Below are 16864 nucleotides of genomic sequence, written 5' to 3'. Positions count from 1 at the left end.
GACCTTTCACACAGACCTGATCAATCTCTCCCATGCTCCTCTATGAAGTGAACCAGCTGGGGTTTTAAAAATTCCCTTAATTCCTTTCTTAAGAAGGACATCTCTGATCCGCGAATGATTCCCCTTCTCAATGGCTTCTTGCAGTTCATGCTTAGTTCTAACAAAGTCTCTCGCTTTACCAGGGCACAGTTCATGAACTTGTCCTCATCTTGCTATAAAGCATCGAAGTGCATAACAAAGGAATCTAAAACGAAGAAGATGCTTGTGAGATCTTAAGAATTTCTGAAACTGTTTGCCACAAAGGTTTGGAACCTGAAAGTTTCATTCTTGGTATGCTTCAGCACAGAAGTACAATCAATCCCAAACGCTGAGTCCTTACACTGCATGTGCAACTCCTTCCTCCACAATGTGTCCATATAGCTTGCCACCATAGCAGCAGTGAATTCCATACGACGGATAGAAACTGACTTCAAAGAAGTTGCCTTAGATTTTCCCATGATAAACACACTGTGCAGTGGAGAGTGCCTTGAGCAACAATAGGTAGGCCATTGCTCCATAGCCATCTTTGCTTGCTTCTGTAAAGTGGTGTATCTGTGCAGCAGTGTCATCTCCAAAATCTAGGAGTTTCAAACATCTAACAACCTTGAAGTCTTCCAACTGAGAGAGTTCTTCTGGCCCCCTTGTACATTAATGAGCAACTGATGTTGGTACAGTGTCATCCCAGCCAAGCCTTTCCTTACATAGATCTTGTAGGATATTCTTAGCAGATAGCACCACCAGACTTGAGGTTCCTGAAGGATCAGAGATGAAACTAAATGTGGAGAGGATCCCCCTTCTAGTGAGTGGTCTATCTTGGATTGTGATCTTAAACTTGAAAGTATCAGACTGAATGTACCATTGCACGTGTAGTACTGTCTTCATTGAAGGTATGTCTTGATCCAAATCCAAATCCTTCAAGTCCTTTGCTCCTTGCTGTTCTAGCATCACAGCTAGTACACTATGTCTGTTGCTTATCCACTATGTGAGTCGAAAGCTACCTCTTGCTTAAGTGGACGCAAGGTCGTGTTAGCGAGACACCACTTCTTTCTCAGATTACAAAGGCACAAGACAGTAATCTACATAGAAGCAATGCAAAACTCATTTACCGTCTCACAGTCGAACTGCTCTTCCTTGACTTCTGTGCATTTCCTACGAGTGGAATTGGCACAGCTCGGTGAGGAAGTGGCTCCAAAGAGATGTACCACCATTCTGAAGTCCACCATATCTTGGCTGAGGTCACCATCAAACCACCAGAGAAACCTCAGCTGTTCTGCGTCTCCCTGTCGGTCCTCCACTCGGGGGGCTCGGAGAAGCGATGCAGAAGATCGTAACATCAGACCATTGTAACATCTTCCACTGGTACTTTAAACTGATGAAACACTGTTTCAATATCTCCCTTGATCACCATGATCACCACTGTTTCCTTTCTAAATCTGGTGTTTGCTCCAATCAGTGAGCTAGTAAGATCTAGCCCCTGTAAAATCAGAGCATTAAGTAATATTGCCTGAAAAGTTGCTCCACAGTCAAACACAACACAAAGTTTCCCTTTTCTGGGGTGATAAACACCATGATATGGAATATACCAAACTTTCCCAAAACTGCATTCCAGATCCCCTGCTGGCACTCTTCCGGCATAACTTCTGGAGATGACGTCCTTCATGAAAACTGTGCAATCAGTGTGAAATCCTTCTTAGACCTCTTCCTTAGATGTAGAGTACGCTGTACAGTAATCTTACTATTAGTTGACATGTTCACCTCTTTCTTTCTCGAATGTAAACTAATCTGGTTGTGACCATCCATCAGTTTTGCAGAATTTGTAACCAGCTCCATGAACTTGTCATCTTCTCTTGTCGAGGCAGGTTGTTCATCCTGACTGCCTTCAAGGAAGTCTGCCTTGAACTGCCATCGCCAAAGCTCATACAAGTTCAAAGCCAAGGTCCTGGTAACCTCTTTGTGCCTTTTTAATATAAGAATTCGCACCACAGGACTGTCCTGCTGAAACACTTTTAACACTAGTTACACTAAGACCTTAGTACATTCCTTAGCCATATGTGCAGCAATTTCTACCTCCAACTTAAGTTGTCTCTTCCTAATGCATGCCAAGGAGATATTAGATATGAAGGTTTTCTTCCTGCAACAGAACTTTGAATACTGACAGAAGAAACACTGTCAATCAGTTTCACATCATTTTGTGTGTTCTCTGCTATATACATAGTCAAAACATACCTTGGAATGTGGGAAACATTGTATTATATTCACTTGTTGCAGCAATATGAACCTCAATGAAACAAGTTTGGTTTAACCATTGATTCACATGCCCTCTGAATGCACTACTATAGCCATCAGTGCTTCAAAAACATCTATTTTTTCTTTCCTGTTTGAGCTTGCGAAGTAATGAGGTTAGCATGTGATGCTGCTTAACAACAACTTCAGAGATGCATCAATTCCTCACGAAGAGATTGCACTTGTAAAGCATTTTCTTTAGTTTTAATAAGATCATCAATTAATGTTATTAAACCTTTAATTTTGTTCGCATTTGTTTCATACTTCTTTTGAAGACTTTAGATTTTCCTTAGTTTCAGCTTTAATTTCTCTCTTGCAAGCCCCAAGTGCAGGGTCATTGGCATCAATTCCATACTTCCTTTAATTGTGCAATTCACAATTAACCCTTTGTTCCCACAAAACAACAGCGATATTCAATTCAATAATCGTAGTCATCAAACAAACTGCCCACACATCCACAGTGGTTAAACCAGACCAGACAAACAGTCTTCAATTCAAATGTTGGCAACCTGAAAATTTCACCGCTTCAGTAAAACAAAGCAACTGACCCTTAGGCAAACACCACATGATTGAGCAGTGGTCCCCAACGGATGGACAGAACTGACCATTCAAACCTGTGTGCAAACCACAAACACACAGCTTGAATCAACAGAATGTCGCAGATAATCCAACCACAAGCTGCTTGGTTTTCCGGTGCGTTGTTCTCGGTGTTGCGATTCCAATTTCGCCAACGGGTCCAAGGCATTCCTTTGCAGAATACTGGTGTTAATTTAGTATAAATGCTTTTTTTTTGTTGGCAATATGCAGAGGTTACTTTCGAACAAGCCAAAACTGTTGAGAGACTAAGCCAGGTGATTGACATAGTATGATGCGCTTCCAAGTAATGAAGTTCCAAAGTCGAAAAAGGTACATTTGATCCTTTATTAAGAAACTAGCAAAGACAAATTATCTTGTAGCAATGAAAAATTAATAAAACTAAATTATTAATATAGTGTTCTAATTAGCAGACTAATAGTGATTTTAACCATTCCAATTAGTGATCTAGTTAGCATATTTAAGCCATATCAGAATTAGTGTTCTGTAGGTATTTAAGCAGTCGAATAGCATTCCTAGGGCTGGCTGGTGGCACAGTGACATCAGCACCGGACTCCGGAGTGAAGGTTTCCGAGTTCAAGCCCAGTCAGGCCACTCCCATCTGTACCGGGTTGAGTGTCGAGCTCGTAACTCAGCCTCGTAAAAAAAAACATTTGCCTTTTGAGAAGGATGTGGGGGACCACTCACAGAATCTTTCCTCCAAGACAACCACTTGGAAAAAAAAGTGGTCACTGAGGCCCTGGCAAAAAATTAACATTCCTATTAATGTAACTAAACATTTGAACTAGCTTAGTAAGTGGTAGAAACTAAATTAGTGGTAAACAAAAATATATTACCCTGTGGTTTACCTCCTCTCAATTAGTCTAAACTAAACTGAGAAAACAACATACCACGCCCCAACTTGTGGCATATTACCATAAAAAACATGCCACAAAAAAAACAGACAGAAAATGGCTCTGACAGAGAGTATAAAAGATATTTTTCTGTAATTAACTATTATGCTATACGTCTGTTACATTACGTCTTTCATCCCATAAAATATAACTTTGATCTCATAGTGTATAACTTTCAAAGATTGGATTGTTACAGGACATAAGCTTCGATATTACGGTGTTCGCTGAGCTTGGCAATTAGTTTGCAGATGTTTCATTACCAGTCAAGGTGATATACTCAATGCGCAGTTGTTGGTGTTTCTCTCTAGGGTGCCTTGTATTTATATAGCCCTCCGTTCGCTTGCCTCGATCCTGATTGGCTACCCCTTCAGCTGACCTTTGAATTCCATTGGCTCGCGTTTCTTTGTCTTTTAGGAGTTCGTAGATGATGTTAATTTTGATGTTTATTTACAGAGTTATCAGAACAGAACCACACTTCTGAAGATTCTCGTACCTGCCTCATGTTGTCCTGCACCAAAACCTCTGCTAAAGTGGACCCAGTTAAAGTGGTGTCCTCCTCAGTCTTCATGTACCGAGATCAGCGACCGTGAATCATGTCTCTGTACCACCAGTATATGTTAGTTCTTTTTGCACGCTCCATGGGTGATTCTGTACACCACATTCCTTTTGTTGGTCATCATTAACGGTTCTTGAGACAAGCTTCCTCAAAGTTGCTGTTGGTTGATAAAGTGACTCAACATCTGAATGCCATTACCAAACAGCTTCCTTGAATCACGCCAGATTACGTTATTGAAAATCTACCTGAATCTGAAAGCGGCTCTCAATACACTGGAAGGTTTTAAGAACATGGCAAGATACAAGACCCAAAATGTCCGAGTGAGAAAATCAGTAAAAATTAAGCAACAACAACTATGACTACATGGGTTACCAACTGTAGCTAAGATACTGTGTACATACATCTACTGATGTCTCTGGACACATCTTCAGTGATGTTCCTGCAATCATCGGGTGTTTCGGGTCTTTCAACATCATATATCCTCCTCAAGGTGACCCAGCTGGGGCTGATCAGACCACAGCTTGTGTCCAGATGGCTAGCTACTTATGGCTCCATGGCTCCCCGCTTTTGAGCCACAGCCACCTCGAGGCCCTCTCTGCCGCATCGGTGGTACTGCAGATGGCGCTCCTCTTCCTCTCTCCCTCGACACCCAAATTGCTGAAGGCTCTGGCTAAGGAAAGGGATGTGAGTCCCCTACAATTTACCTCCACTGGGAGACACATCGTTCTCCATCCAGCCTGCTGGCAGTTGCTGACCAGTTGAAAGTAAAGATGTCTGCACATATGCAAAGATGGTTGGACTGTATTTTATAAACTGCACTACCTGTGTAGTTTTCATTCTTTAAAATATTGACACATGATTCATGAAGCAAAAGAATGTATGAGCTTCCAGGTGCATAAATTTACAACCATAGGAGGATTGGAAGATAGAGACTAGATTTTCCACAATCAGTCTGAATGATGTTATAGCTTGTAATTCCAGCATAGATAATTTGTTTAGATGCTGTGATTCAAGGTAAGAGAACGAGTATTCAGACAAATTCAGTTTGAAATAATCTCACGGCGTGCAGTAAAATTACAAATTTACAGCTGCAGCTCTTGGTCTTGCTCTTGCGTGGCATTTCCGCGTTCCAGTTTCCTCCCACATTCAAAGGCACATTGATAGTTAATTGTTTTTTGTAAATTATTTATAAGGTAGTTAAGTGACAAAGGATAAAAGGGAAGCTGATGGCCATATGGGAGAAAATAATTTGCGGGGTTTCAGGAAGTAAGTAATAGGACATATGGCACCGATCTGTTGGGAGTCAACACACTGTATATTTGATGGACTTAATGGTATTCTTTTGTATTGCAATAATAACAAAATGTGAGTGTTAGAGCATTTTAGGGGGTTAATTCATATAGCAAATAACTTCAGCAACTGTCTTCAGCTGCCAGTCTTCAGATTTGAATATAAACTGTGGATTAAATCTAAAATGCAGCTCTGAACAGTGGGTTCCTAAGACCGTGAACCACCATTAATTGAGAGACACCGCTGTTAACTGCAATATCAGACAATGGTGATTAAATTTGTTATCTGGGTGTCAGTTAGGTGTCTGTCATGTGGGTGCGAAGAGGGAGATGTGTAGTTCAAAGCAATTATTGTAGGTATGGAATTGTCCTCTGATCTTGTCATGTAGTGTATTGTTGGGTCAGGCAGGCCATTTTCCTCTGAAAAGGATCTCAATATGATGCCTGCTCTGTCTCATTTTGTCGAATAAAGAGAATTCTTCAAAGCTACCAGTACACATTACTCTTCGGTGACTTCGTCCACATGACAACAGTGAGGATATTTTTCAATATGATATTGAAATGTTATGTTTTCACCATTTTAGGAAAATTGGAAATAGATGTTAATTTATTTTGGAAAGCAAGGAAAGGCACTGCTGCTTGAGAACTGAAGAACGAACAAGAGGGAAGAGAGAAATCAGAAAGGAGTGCGTGCCTTTATTAATGGGTGTTAAATGAAATAGTTTGGAATGAGGAATCCTCTCCATCGACAGCTTTACTTTATGAAATTATAACAGTGAAATGGCAGGCAATACTCTAACTTAGCTTAATTCAGCAGACTGAAAGATTAACTCTATTACTAGAAACAATGGGCATGCAGTTCACACTTGGGCTCCTATGTAATACTTCATATCTAAGTCGAAGTCCACCTTGCCTTTTGGTATGTCTCAATTTGCAGCGTCATGAGCTAATCAACATTTCTGCTGTGCCAGTACTTCTAATTAGCTGTGAATTTATCCCATTGCTCCTGATGGTTTGCGACTACAGCAAAATGGCTGCAGTTTTAGCTTGCCATACACATGCTGTGCCTCAAAGCTGAGCTGGTAGAGAATTGCAAAGATTACAGTAAGTTATAATTATTCAACTTTCTGTACCTATTTAAGTATTCATGAGCTTGCTCTTACCCTATTTTATCTTGCTGAATCCCTCTTCACAATCAAAAAATAAATATAATTACTGCCAAACTAAAGTTTATTTTTTTCTATCCATATATTATGCTGTGTGCAACAAAATATTTACTGTTGCTTGGCAGAAGTCAGCTAAACTGGCTGTACCAATCAGCATGATGGCTTCTGACTTGTTCTTCTACATTAGGACATGATATAAATGCAAGTATAACTTCTTAGCATTCATAATGCAAGTCACAAGAGAATGTAGTGAAATAGCTCTTGTATTACAGTTATGTAGTTGCCAGAGAAAACCTTTCAATAAATTATTAAAATCTGATCTCTGAGGGAAAGAATTGTATTTCAAGTCTTAGGTTACATTTTTGTATCAGTTGAAAATTTGGAGGGTGATAGTGGAGGGGACAAGGATGCAACCAGAGAGTTGTGGTAGAGAGATGGCATGTATACAATTGGTCGAGTGGCCCTTTTTATGACTTTACTAATTCAAGGTCATTAGATTGTTTTGTCATTATTTCAGATTGCTATGAATTTTATCTGCAACTATCCTAATAATAGAAATTTACACTATAACAAAAGGGAAGACGTCATTGAACTTTTCTGAGATCGACAATCCTGCCAACAAAACTTTTCTATTCTAATTTGTTCACTGTAATCACAACACCAAGAGATACACATTCGAAATAAAGAGATTTCATCCAAATCCTGGCTGAATATTGGAAGGTGGTGATGCACCATCAATAACTCACTTTGAGACGTAAGGCGAGATATCGGCTTTTATTGACTGGAAGAAGGAACAAACAGTGAGTGACCACCATACTACATCCCGGAGACTGAGAGGCCGGGCTCAGGCCTCAATCGCCTTTATACAGGGGTCTGTGGGAGGAGCCACAGGAGCAGTCAGCAGGGGGCGTGTCCAGACAGGTATCTGTAGTTCAGCACAGGTGGTTAATGAGAACTAATGACCAGGAAATATAAAAAGGCTAAAGAGCTGATTTATAGGGAAAACGGATTTAGGGAGAGGATGAGAAGGTGAGGAAATGGGAGTCATCCATGAAAAATGCAGCAGGTTTGTTCAGCTCGGTGAAGACCATTCTACTGATCCAAAACCACACCCTGACATTACAATGGGCAGTGCCTCTGTTAGTGAGAAGGCATAAGTACATGGGCACTCTGCATTGGCTGCCTTTAATCCCTTGCCCCCTCTTGATAGTATTTGAGAAAAATCCATAAACATGATCAGAAAAGAAAGATATGCATATAATCTATGCCATTATTCATGATTGCAGTTTACCACAAGGTTTTTAACAGTCAATGTGTGCAGTGGAATTTGAGAAGGCTGCTCCACAATCCCAACTAGCTTATAGGAACTTGAAGACCAAGGCCTTTGACCAGACCATGGTCTACCTGGCTGTACTGATTCCTGCCTTCACTTTGTTTCTGAGTTTTATACTAGCTATAGAAGGTACCTCAAGACACTGAAAGAATAACACCAATGTTACTTCTGCAAAATCCCCTAAACTCTCTGGAAGGATCATCCTCCCCCACACCAATACCACCATCACCAAGGCCCTAGTAACTCTCAGTTGGCTACTACATTGGGTAGCCCCACTTATTTGCTTGCCCAACATCAAACTTCTGAAATAGGCCCTCTGTTCTAAGGGCTGGCATGGGAGGAGTTATCAGGGGGACTGAAGGATGTGCTCAAATCTTCCTTGAAGAAGAAGATCCTCTGGCCTTGCACCACTCAAAGTGGAGGTGGTGCATGAATAGAAGGATGGGTGGTATTAAGAACTTTAAGACCACGCATGTTGAATCCCCACATAAGCAGCAAAAGGAACGTATTATCTCACAAACTACTCACCCATTTGTCCCTCCAGCAACTTCCTACCTATTTCTGGGCATCTATAGTTCCTACATTGGCCTTGTAAGCCACTGCAGAACTGACAAGATTGGAGAAGAATCAAATTATCCTTAAGTTTGTGGACCTGCTGAAGAAAAGGGAAGCTAATTAAATAGATCTGTAGTAATTGATATGACAGAGGTGTAGTAAATCTGCATCTAGCAAGTCTGCATATCCAGCAAGTATTAATGATTACTGTAACTGGCCTCTACTGGTGAGACTTCACCTTGCTTTCTTCGAAATAAGGTCATTGTCACTGAGTTTGGCTCAGTGGCCTCACAAGGGAAGGGTGCACACTGATAGGACTTGGCAGATTAATGTTTTGGCATGGTCAATGTGGGCTGAAGGGCCCAGGTCCTGTGCTGTAGTGTTCTGTGAATCTATGACTCCTAGCCAGAGAGTGGTAGTAGATGGTTACCTCTAACTGGAGCTTGTGACTAGTGGTATGCTGGGCCTGTTGTTGTTTGTCGTCTTTGTCAATGATAAAGGTACAGGTTAACTTTCTGGGAATGGGACCCGCTCACAGGATTTCACAGCCGGCCTTTGTTGTTCGGCACGCCAAAGGCTCAGCCTAAGAGTCCGGCTTGGATTTGGAAGCCTGGGATTTCGGGGCTCTGGAGACGGGCGGATCGAGGGTCAGTGTCATGACGGAGTGTCATCGGGGGAGTCGGATCATCTGCAGTTGTGTGCTCAGTTTTTTGGGTACAGAGCTCGAAAAAAGCGACATGGAGGACTTTTAACATTATGTGTCCCCACTTGCTGGGAAAATGGAGACACCTCTTTCTTCCTTATTAGGGAGAGAGAGAACCTGTGACACAGTGGTGGTGCCGATGCGTTTTTTTTTACGGTGGGGGAAGGGGGATTGTCGCTCACTGCTGCTTGCGCTCAGGACGGGACTTTGGGGTCTATCATTTATCTGTTGTTCATTCTTTGGGGCACTCCTCTGTTTTCATGGATGGTTGTGAAGAAAAAGCATTTCAGGGTGTATATTGTATATGTTTCTCTGACATTAAATTGTACCTTTGAACTTTACTTGTCACATGTACATCAAATCATATAGTGAAATGTCTCGTTTGTGTCAATGACCTGTACTGTCTGAGGATGTGCTGAGGGCAGCCTGCAAGTGTCACCATACTTCCAGTGTCAACGTAGCATGCCCACATTGGGGGAAGCAAAAGGGATTAAAAGATGAAGCAGAGCTTCCTCATTCAGAACTCCTATCAACAGCATTGCTATTATGAATATCCTCTTGTTCCTTACCAGCAATGTTCTGTGCCACAGTTTATTGCTGATAAGTGAGACATCAAATGGCCAATGATGGAATAACGGCCATGATAGATTTGATAGAGGTTTGCAAAATCATGAGGGTTATTTTTGGGGTAAGTGCAAGCATGCATTTTTCCACTGAGGTTGTGTGAGACTAGAACTGGTGGTCATGGGTTAAGGGTGAAGGGTGAAATGTTTAAAGGGAACAGGAGGGGGGACCTTTTTCGCTTAGAGGTTTCGGAAAGTGTGGATTGAGCTGCCAGTAGAAATGGTGGACGCAGGTCCGATTTCAACATTTAAGAGAAATTTGAATAGGTACATGGATGGGAAGGGTATGGAGGGCTCTGGTATGGGGCAGATTAATGGGACTAGACAGGTTAATAGTTCAGCACAAATTAGATGAGCTAAATAGCCTGTTTCTTTGCTGTTGTGTTCTATGACTTTCTGATTCTAACACTGTTCCCGGAGTAATTCACTGGAGAGTCCAGGTTAGATTTGTATGTTCTTGCCTCTGAATAAGATTGGGATGAAGATGGGTTGTGTAGTTGTGTAGTTTCTTATAGTTCTTATAAGACTTTCTTATAGTTAGACGTTCACTCATTTGTCAACGTGGCCAGTTGGGATATCACGAGATGTCTCACACTTATGGAAATTCTGTCCCAAAGTTAAAACAGTACTATAAGCAAAAAGTAACAAAGAAATTGTCAAATAAGTCCTAAAACATAAAAATTTCCATAATATCACCAATCACATAATATTATTTGTATCTGCTGTCGCTGACCTTTCTCAGCTGTGGTGCTGGAGACCATTGCTGCATAATTATTAACAGCAATGAATAAATCATCTGCACATGCTAGAACAAGATTGATTTTTATATAAATATCACATATTAATTATTTATAAAGTATTTGCCAAGTGAAAATTGTTCAGTGACTATCACAAAATGGGAAGTAAATTAGTTCAAGTCTACCGGTGATATGCTGTTGCAACAGTAATTTTCTATGTGAACTGGTCTGTGTTTGGTGGAATGTGTGCAGTGCTGTATTCTGGAAAATTGGTGAATAAAAAAAAAATAGCCTGCTGGATCTCCGAAATAATAACACAGCAGGTCGAGCAACATCAATGGCAAAAGAAACAGAATCAATGATCCGAACTGATGATCTTCCCTCCAAACCAAAATCCCATGTGGAGGTGTATGTATATAGTCAGATGATCCTCTCGACTCACTTTCGAGGATTCTTCATCTCGTGTTCTAGATATTTATTGCTTGTTAATTTATTAGCCTCCATAGTATCCAAGACATCTACGCAGATCGTTTGCTCAGAAAGGCGTCATCCATCATTAAGATCCCCCATCCACTAGGACACCCCCTCTTCTCATTGGCACCATCAGGAAGGAGGTATATAAACCTGAAGGTGCACACTCCGTGATTCATGAACAGTTTCTTTCCCCCTGCCATCCGATTCCTAAATGGACATTGAACCCATGTACACTACCTCACTTTTACTGTGTCCTGCCTTAGGTTCTTAGCCTGAAACATTGACTGTACTCTTTTCCATAGATGCTGCCTGGCCTGATAAGTTCCTCCAGCATTTAGTGTGTGTTGCTTGGATTTCCAGCATCTGCAGATTTTCTCTTGTTTGTGATTGGATCACTGCTACTGCTTCTGATTTTGCACTATTTTTAATTTTAGTATTTAATATACATACATATATATATTTTTGCTATAATTGTCTTGCATACTTTTTTCTGTATTATGTGTTGCATTGAACTGCTGCTGTTAAGTTAACAAATTTCACAATACATGCCAGTGTTATTAAACCTGATTCTGATTATTATTTCTTTCTTTTTTTGTATGTGCACAGTTTGAATTTTTGCACACTAGTTGCCCAAATTGGTGCAGTCTTTCATTGATTCTATTATGGTTTTTATTCTATTATATATTCACCAAGTGTGTCTGCAAAAAATAAATCTCAGGGTTGTATTTGGTGACATATGTGTACTTTTTAAAAAAAAAATTTTAATAGTTTTTCAAAACATTTTACAAATTAAAAACCCCAAATCCCAATGAGGAACATTAAAACAGTGCAAAATTAAACATACAATAACAATATACTACAAAGGAAGAGAATTTAGCAAAAAAAAAGCACCTGAATTAAAGACAAGTAAGCTTAGTGTCCTCCCCAAGCCCCACAACACAAGAAAAAACAACAGCAACTCCAGACCAACCACAACACAATATAGAGAGTATAAGTCAGGACAGCCAAACTCCCAGACTGTGAATACACTCAGGAACAGAGGGTAATAATGCCTTCTACCAGAAAAAAAGGGAGCTGAAAGCAAGGGACTGAAAAGAAAAAAAAACCCTAGTCAAGAGGAAGGATATGAAAGTACTTGATAAAAGGTCCCCAGACCTTATGGAACTTTAGATCCAAATTGAGAACTGAATAATGAATTTTTTCGAGGTCCAAACAGGCCATGATGTCGTTAAGCCATTGAGCATGAGTGGGCGGGGCAACATCTCTCCATCTGAGGAGGATCAAGCGTCTAGCCAGGAGAGGGGCAAAGGATAATATTCGGCATTTGGTCGGACCCAGACATAAATCTGTCTCGCCCCAAAAACCGAACAGAGCAATTAAGGGGTTTGGTTCTAGGTGCTGATTCAGAATACACGATAACGTAGTGAAGACATCTTTCCAGAATTTCTCCAAGCTAGGACAGAACCAGTACATATGGATGAGAGAGGCCACGCCCCTCTTGCATTTATCACAGAGCGGACTAACACTAGGGTAGAATCGTGATAGTTTAGATTTAGACAAATGGGCTCTATGAACAATCTTAAACTGTAAAAGGCAGTGGCGAGCACAAAGAGAGGTTGAGTTAACCGATTTGAGAACTGAATCCCAGCTCTCCTCAGATAAGGAGATATTTAAATCCTGCTGACATATATGTACTTTGATAATAAATTTATTTTGAACTTTGAATTTTTATCCTCCAAAGCGCGGACAATGACAACCTGGTGTTCACTGACCCCTTGATTAAAGGTATTGGTCCATGGCATAGAAAAGGTTGGGAACCCCTGTTCTGCTTTATTAGATTATATTAAACTGTATTAGATGACTGAAAGAAAAGCTCAGATTGGTTCTGTCCATCCCTCTGCAGTAAACTGTGAAATTGGCCCTGATCGCTACCAATGACCTCTTTTAGTTATGACAACAATGGAACTTGACAGTAGCTAATGATCCTCAGAGTTAAAAGTCTGCCAAACTGGATGGGCATTTACAAAGAAAATGACCTCATGCTTTAGTTGTTTGGAAAAGACTGCAATACTTAATTAGTTTATATTGATTTTCTGAAAATATATATCCTATAACAATGCAGACAAACCCAATTCAAATGTGAATCTTATTAGTGATTGAATCAGCACAGAATGAAAATCCCATCATAAAAATTAAAATGTCTGAAAATCAGATGTACAGCAGGAAAATGTCCAACTTGAACAGTGAAGAAAGTTTTAAATATGTTCCAATGGAATTCTAAATAATCATTTCTAACTAAGTAACAATACAAGGGAAAGATATTTGTCATTAACAAGGGGAGAGTAAAGGTCTCATAAAAGTAAAACTAAACAGCTTTTATGAATAAAATAAAAAAAGGTCGTGTCCAAAGGAAAGATATGAGATATTTGCTTCTATCTCATGTTTGCTAAGCTTGCTTTCTGAACAGCAGCTGTCATTTGAAAGGTCACAAACAGTTGTAAATAAACTTTCAACTATATTGCTTTGTTTAACTTCTGGTTGTAAACGCAAGTCAGTCTTCAGTTGTAAAAATGTGAATGCACGCCTCTCGGACGCAAGCTCCGCAGTGTCGTGCTAGCGAGGTGGCCGCCGGGCCTCGTTCAGTTGAAGCGGCGAATATGTTTGAAATCCTGAAAGAGATAATGGAGGTCTAGAAAGAAATAAAGCAGCAGCTCCAGGATATTAAGGCAGAGCTCACCAGTGTTAATCAAAAAATAGCGGTGGCAGAGACTCGAATCGAGAAGTTCAAAATGTGGAACGGATACTGAGCAAGACAATAAAAATAATACATCACCAAGAACGTCAACTGCTTGATCTGGAGAGAAGATCACGGCAGAAAAATACCAGAATCTACAACGTTCCCGAAGGAGCGGAGGGCTCGTCTACGACGGAGTTTGTCGAGAACGCGCTGGATCTTCCCTCAACTATGGAGCTGGAAATCGAGAGGACTGGTTCCAAAACCTGCCCAGGACAGAAAACCACGCTCTATAATAGTTAAATTCCTTCGGTACAGCACCAAGACGCAGATTCTACAAAGGGCCTGGGGTGAGAAGAGAGTGTTTTTCGATGATAAATTAATATATTTGAACCAAGATTACCCCCCCCCCCCCGTGGTCCTGTAGAAACACAAAGACTCTGAAGTAAAGCGAGTACTAAAGCAAAATAAGATTAGATTTCAAACTCCGTACCCTGCTAAACTTCGAGTGTTTTATGACAACGGGACACAGTTGTACCAGACGGTGGAAGAGGCGACTACAGACATGAAGGCCAGAGGGTTGCCCGTCAGTGTCACCAAAATGAGGGAAAGCCTGACTGAGGAACTGTTCCGCTCCGCTTGGGAAATAGTGGGAGAATCGAGAAGGCAGGGGACGGGAGGAGGCCGAGTGAAATATATCAGGAAGAGACCAGGAGTTTCCCAAAGACGGTCCTCACCCCCTTCAGAAGAGCCATAAGGTTTAGCTAACTTTAAAAATGTTGAGAAGCTAAATGAAAGCAAAAGTACATGGTGATATACCTATCTCGAGAAATACTTATTATAATGTGGATTTTATATTACTTAGTTGTTATTCTTTATTCGCTCACTTACTCCTTTTTCCCCACCAAAATGAGAATATATATATATATATATATAAATATATATATATATAGGAGGAGTACACAGGGAAATCTTTTCTATGTAATGGATTTGTTCACTGACTTTTATGAATACTGCAATGGAGGCCCTCAACTCACACAAGTAGGAGGGGTTATCCCCCACAGCTAGACATTTCCTCTAGCTCAACGCAGGGTCATCTACTAGTGACCTCAGCCTTGGAATCACACGTTCGTTGCCATTTTTGTTATTATCTGTGTTTCTTGGTTCGTATTTGTTCAGGGAGTAGATCGATTAAGTTTTATTCTAATTTCAATGGTACATTGACAGATACATACAGATGGCTAAGGACAAGGTAAAATTCATTTCTTTTAATGTCAATGGGCTATTAAATCCAATCAAACGTTAGAGAATTTTATCCAATTTGGAACAATTTGATTCATACTGGGAAAAATGGTTTAACTAAATAATGCCTCATAGGCCTGAAATTATTCTCACAAATCAATGAATCTATTGTAAAAACAAAAGATCACTCCCTACTTGTACATAGTTCTTCCCTTTTGCTTGTTTTTTCTCTCCACTCTTTTCTATAAGTGTGTACTTTAGATAAATACTTTGTGGAGATTTGTGATATGTATAATTATATGATATCTCGGTACAATGTCTGAAACACATCTTATGGAAATGTTTGATGATGAACTTCAATAAAAAAATAAATTACAAAAAAATGTGAATACAAAACACTATATAGAACAGCTTTGCAAATAGGCTCTATATTTTGACAATGCAGTTCTGTCTGTAAAGAATCATTGGACCTGCTTTATTACTACTTAAAAGTAGACTATAAAACAATGGGTTGTTTCAAATAGACAAGCTGACTATTAAGCTGCTTAGTTCAAAGTAGCTTGCAGAACCAGATGGATAATATATTTTGGCTTATCAGTAAGTGATGTGTTTATGGTTGGAAGAGTTTTATGTATTCAGAAGTTAGCTTGACAGCATTAATGGTAACTAGCTTAGATTTATGTCCCCCGAAATGCTTTTAGAGTGTTTGTGTTTAAAGGATGTCTGAGGAAACATCATCCTTCTGAAGTCACTCAAGTGGCTGGAAGGGCATAATTTGTAGACAACAGTCAGGCTTATTGGGAATGGGATAAGTAACATCAAGAAGCTCGGAAGAACTAGAATCCATTCCTCCATCTTTGGTTTTTGCGACTTACAACTTGCTTGTCTGCATCTTTGGAATGTCTTTTTAGTTTATAGGGATTGTACCTGTGTTGTGAAAATCCTTAATCCTTTATGTTTGAGAAATGATTAGTGCATTGTAAACAGTTTGTCTTTGGGAAATGTTTAAGATAGAGATTCTCGGTGAGTTTTAAATATGTTTTAAGAATGTCATTTGGATTTAAGTGTGTATTACAGAAAATAAATGAACTGTGTTTTAAACTACTCTGTTATCTGAAAGTATCTTCTTCATAAGGAGAGAGGACCCACCGCTCAAATAGTGGGTATTGGCAGCTAAACAGTTTAATCTCCATTTTGTGAGAGCACTCATGGCTATTTATATCTGCTAAAGCTTAAAGTCTTCTTTTGAATTTGAAATTCATGGTCAACAAACCCAATGCCATCACAGTTGGCAGCCAATGTGGTCACTTTATACCAAAGTATTATTTTAGTAAGAATTACTATTTAATAGTAGTCCAACTTATAGAGCTCTTAGCAAGTGCTACAGCACCCCACCTAGTGTGGTATGGCAATTGTCCTATATCGGACTGCAATGCACTCCAACGGGTGGTGAAAACTGCCCATCGGATTATCAGCACCCAATTGCCCACCATTGAGAACATTTATCATAAACGCTGCCTGGGCAGGGCGAAAAGCATTATTAAAGATGCATCTTCCCCCTAACCATGGACTTTTTGCTCCCCTCCCATCCGGTAGGTGCTTCAGGAGCCTCCACTCCCACACCAGCAGGCTTAGGAAGAGCT

The 16864-nt window shown here is 40.1% G+C and overlaps 1 protein-coding gene and 1 long non-coding RNA gene across 4 annotated transcripts in view; one reads left to right on the top strand and one right to left on the bottom strand.

Annotated features, from left to right (window-relative positions):
* The window catches only part of golga2 (golgin A2), a 121472-nt gene that overhangs the window by 8022 nt on the left and 96586 nt on the right, over positions 1–16864 (top strand). The gene's annotated exons all lie outside the window — the stretch shown is intronic.
* Positions 11987–16319, bottom strand: LOC132407345 (uncharacterized). Its single transcript, XR_009516451.1, has 2 exons — positions 14473–16319; positions 11987–14324 (listed from the first exon to the last, which is right to left on the bottom strand). It is a non-coding gene; the product is annotated as an uncharacterized LOC132407345 (long non-coding RNA).

Source organism: Hypanus sabinus, chromosome 18 (genome assembly GCF_030144855.1).
Source record: "Hypanus sabinus isolate sHypSab1 chromosome 18, sHypSab1.hap1, whole genome shotgun sequence".
NCBI classification, from domain to species: domain Eukaryota; kingdom Metazoa; phylum Chordata; class Chondrichthyes; order Myliobatiformes; family Dasyatidae; genus Hypanus; species Hypanus sabinus.
This window is presented reverse-complemented; position numbering and strand designations above follow the sequence as displayed.